This window comes from Quercus robur, chromosome 12, assembly GCF_932294415.1.
Source record: "Quercus robur chromosome 12, dhQueRobu3.1, whole genome shotgun sequence".
Lineage (NCBI taxonomy): Eukaryota > Viridiplantae > Streptophyta > Magnoliopsida > Fagales > Fagaceae > Quercus > Quercus robur.
In genome coordinates, this window is record NC_065545.1 from 1,627,778 (window position 1) to 1,632,137 (window position 4,360).

General features: G+C 36.4%; 1 long non-coding RNA gene across 1 annotated transcript; it reads left to right on the forward strand.

Moving 5' to 3' along the window:
- Positions 1-267: 267 nt before the first annotated feature.
- On the forward strand, positions 268-2,991 carry LOC126709139 (uncharacterized). Its single transcript, XR_007649323.1, has 3 exons — positions 268-407; positions 1,415-1,501; positions 2,609-2,991. It is a non-coding gene; the product is annotated as an uncharacterized LOC126709139 (long non-coding RNA).
- The last annotated feature ends 1,369 nt before the right edge of the window (positions 2,992-4,360 follow it).

Consider the following 4,360-nt stretch of genomic DNA (forward strand, 5'->3'; position numbering starts at 1 on the left):
CACACATTCTCTCAAAATTGAATTTTCCAACTTAGATTCAGAAACCAGTCTGCACATGACTTGTGTATAAGATATTTTTCTTACAAAATTTTGTTATTGTTGTAAAAAAAAAAAAAAAAAAAAAAAAAAAAAAAGGGAATCAGATTTTTAAGGAGCCACATGTGTGACCCCACTAACCACCACATTCTCTCAAAATATCTCCCTCTATCCCTCTTTGGCCGGTCAAAGTAAGTGTCCCTCTACACTTTTCTTTTGTTCATTTTTTCCTCCCAAACATAACAAGCACTCCTCCCTCACTCTCTCCCACCGTGTACCTCCTTCCCCACCATCTCCACCATCTTTTCCGGCATGATCACCGCAAAGCTCTATAGGAACCTCTAAAGCATATTCATCTCTTTTGATTTAAGGTAAAAATATCTAATCTTTTAGTGGGTTTTATACTTTTGCCTAAGGTTATTTTAATCTAAGCTTTGATAATGATGTTCATGAGATTTATGAGCTTCTTGGGTGATGTTCTTGTAATTATGTATATGGGTTTTTGACTTGGTGGGCTTAATTGTTAAATGGTTAAGGGTTTTTACAAATGGTGATCATTTGGGGTTTCTTCATGGTTAAAAACTTGGGTTTCCTTGAGCAAATCGTATGAGTTGATTTTGTGGAAGTTTGAGGCTGATTTTTTTGTAAGAGTGTTAACTTTGAATTTCTGAAATGTGCTTTGTTTTTGCATACCTAGTGTTTGATAAGTGGTTTATATGATATTTTGGATTTGATTCCTTGTTCTTAATATGCTTTAAATCTGGTGGTTTTAATGTGGGTGAATTCTCAAATAATTTGGGCTAGTCTTATAACTATAGCAATTTTCTAAAGTTGTCATGACAGATTTGAGTCAGCCGCAATGCATGATTTTTAATAAATAACAGAAAAATCGTTTTGGGCTAAATTTTCTGTGGTACATTGTATACATATAGGGGAATGTTCCCTTAAAGTTTTGAATTAATCGGATAACCTTTCATTGACCAAACAATTTTTACAAATGGCTGCCCTGTTTTGTATTGAATCTGAAAGTAAGACTAAAACGCTGAGAAATTGTGGAATTAATTCCATACCTCGGTTGATCTTATCTTGGTTTAAATATACTATTTAGTACTTAAAGAGATTCATGAGTATGTTATTTTATCTTATGATGCACATTTTTGCGGTAGTGAATTTAAAATGTTTTGGTTGTGTAAGCACTATGAATTTCTTGGATGCTTGTTTGGTTTCTGCTTGGGAAGGGTACTTGTCTTAGGATGGGCAAGCTAGACTTTAGGGCCTTTGGTTTGATTTTAGGGTATTGTTGCGATTTATGGAGATAAGTGTGATGGTACTTTGTGAAAGACCTTGTTATTGATAGGATTGATCATTATGTTTCTAGGTTCTGATATTCTTGGTGATGGACCTAGTGACTAGATTAGTTGATTTTGTGGTGCCCGGTTGAGATAAAATTGGTTGGCCTTCCAAGGTAAGTATCTTTTTAATGGGTATTTTTGGAAAATAACCATGTTTTATAAATGTTGTTTTTGGGTCAAACACATTTTGGAAAATTATATATGTGTTTTCTTAAAAGTATTGTGTTGTGACCCTATTATATATTATTATATATGAAAAGTACATCATATTTGGTATAGCATTTAGGGAAATGCATGAATTGTTGATATGGAAAAAAAATGAGCATCTTTTATTTAATCTTTGATAAGGAAATCTTGGATGTTATGGTATATTAGAAAATTTAAAGATGCTTATCTTGTCTTATTTTGTGGGAAATTGTTAGAAAATCTTTTGATAAGAATGAAGTTGAAAACCTTGCAAACCTTGTGGAAGTTAGTTTTTTTTTAAGGTTTTTCTGAAATTACTTGGATATAAACTATGTGTTTCAAAGTAATATAACCTGAGTTTATGTGGTTTTAGCCCTATGCCATGTGTGATTTCCCAGTGATCACCCGATTTGGTCTCCGTAGTCTTTGTGACAATGGAATCAAATCCAGGTCAGTGCCCTTTCACTTTGGATGATGCATTCTTCCCTGCTGCTCATGGAAGGAAGAGGTTTCTTGATTGTGTGTGGGTGAGGCTGCTACCCATGGGGCCAAGAGACCGCATGCAAGAGAGGTCCTATTTGACGTGCTCTCTCTGCTGCCCATAGGGGGAGAGAAAAACCTTGAGAGTATGGGTGAGGTTGCTGTCCATGGGGCCAAGAGTCTGCATACCAGAGAGGACAATATCATGTCAGTTGTGAATGGGTGGATCCCATGACTGGTCTATGTGCTAGTATGGTAGATTTATGATAAAATTACCGTATGTAGATTTTATGGCTTTGGAAATTATATTGTTAGTGCTCACAGATTATAATATACAGTTTCATGGTATTATTTTGAGAAACTTTGTGTTTCGTCATTTAATCATTCTTGTTACATTATTACAAAAATGATCTTGCAGTATCCAGTTAGCAATTTCCCAAACTAAAACATGTTTTGCAAACTGTTTATAATCATGAAACTTGCATTTCCCCCACCCCCATTAATTATGCTACTTACTGGGCTTTAGCTCATCCCAATCTCTAACAGTTTTTTAGATAAATTAGCTACACATCGGGCATGGAGCTTAATTTATTGGTGGTGATTGGAGTGCTATATTAAATAGGGAGACTTGGGCCATTAATAGTTGATGACTCCATCTTGCAAAGTTCAACGAGATCATAATCAATTCTATTGGAGGTTAGATACTTGAGGTCTATTAGCCTTGGGTGTGGTAGGCCTAGATTTTCTGTTGAGGTTGCATACCTTAGAGAGGATCATGGCTTTGTGTTTATTTTATTTGGAACGTTGGATTGTTAAGTGTATTTGGAGACACATGATTTGTAATTTGTATTGCTTGTAAATGTATCATAGAGCTCTGACTTGTATTATGGAGAGATCAATATACTTATTTATTTTATCAAATGAAAAAAAAAAAAAAAAAAAACCTCCTACGTTCTCACTTTTAATGGTACTTCCCTCATGCTTTGGATCCTTTTGGGTTTGGGGCGTGACAATTGTCCAAACCAATAACAATTAATAGAAGCTCAAGTCTTCTTTTTCTTTCTTTTCATTTGCTCCTACCTACTCTTCTTGTCAAGAATTTTGTAATACAAGTTGAAAGTTCAATATGTGTATAAAACACTATGAACGTTTAGACCCCCAATTTCCAAATTATCCAATTCAAATTTATTATCAAACAATTAATGTGTAGAATATGAACATAAGCATATAACATAATTGATAAACAATCTAAACCAAATAAAATCACATCCACAGCAGAAATTAAATGGCAAAGATTAAGGGAAGAGAGATGTAAACACAAGGACAACACAACGATGTGTTATCGAAGAGGAAACCGAAGCCCTCGGCGTAAAACCTCTCCGCCGCCCTCCAAGCGGTAAATAATCCACTAAAGAATGTAGTTGGGATACATGAACAGCAAAAGACCCTCCAAGCCCAATCTACCCAGTGTACCTAAGCCCTCCAAGCTCCTACTTCAACGAGGTTACGCCGAACCTATTTCTTCTTTAGCTTACCGGATTCTGCTATAACCTATAGCATCAACCAATATGAATTGGTTCCTTCCAAACTGCTTCCCAAAGCACCAAAAACCTTCTCACAGATGTGGGTAAGGTGAGAAAATGATTTGGTTAAAGAACCTCTCAAGGATGTAACAATGGAGAGGGTGAGAGTTGAGGAATTTGAAAAGTCACTATGTGAAGATTGTGAATGAGTCAATCTTGTTTTTCTCTAGGGTTTCTCTCTCAAAATTCTCTCTAGAAGCTCTCAATATTTCATGGGTATAAGGGGTATTTATACTGGAGTGAGAAAGAAATGCGAAGAGTCAGTTTTTCCATAACAGAGTGGGCTCACGACTTGGCCTCGTGACTTGACTGAATCGCGAGTCCAAGCCGTAAGCTAATTGAATGGCCAGTCTGGACTTTTTGTCCTGTAGTGCTACAGCTGGCATGACGGTTCAGCTTCTCTGCATGCTTCACTCGTGTGCATCTTTTGGTGGCTTGCAAGCCGCGAGCCACCCGCGAGATCTAGCCGCGAGTCCCTGCTTCACTACACAGTCTTAAGCATTTCTTCACACTCTCTCACACACTACCTTTACATGATTCCCACCTAAATACCGGGTTACTAATTGCTAAATTACAAGCAAATTTGGCACGGAATAAAGCCAACAAGATGGTTGATTAAATTCAACCTTACAATCTCCCCCTTTAGCTATTCCATGACAAAACCCTAAAACAAACTCTAAACTTAACATGTGAGTTGGGAACAGTTGAACAAAACTCACTTAT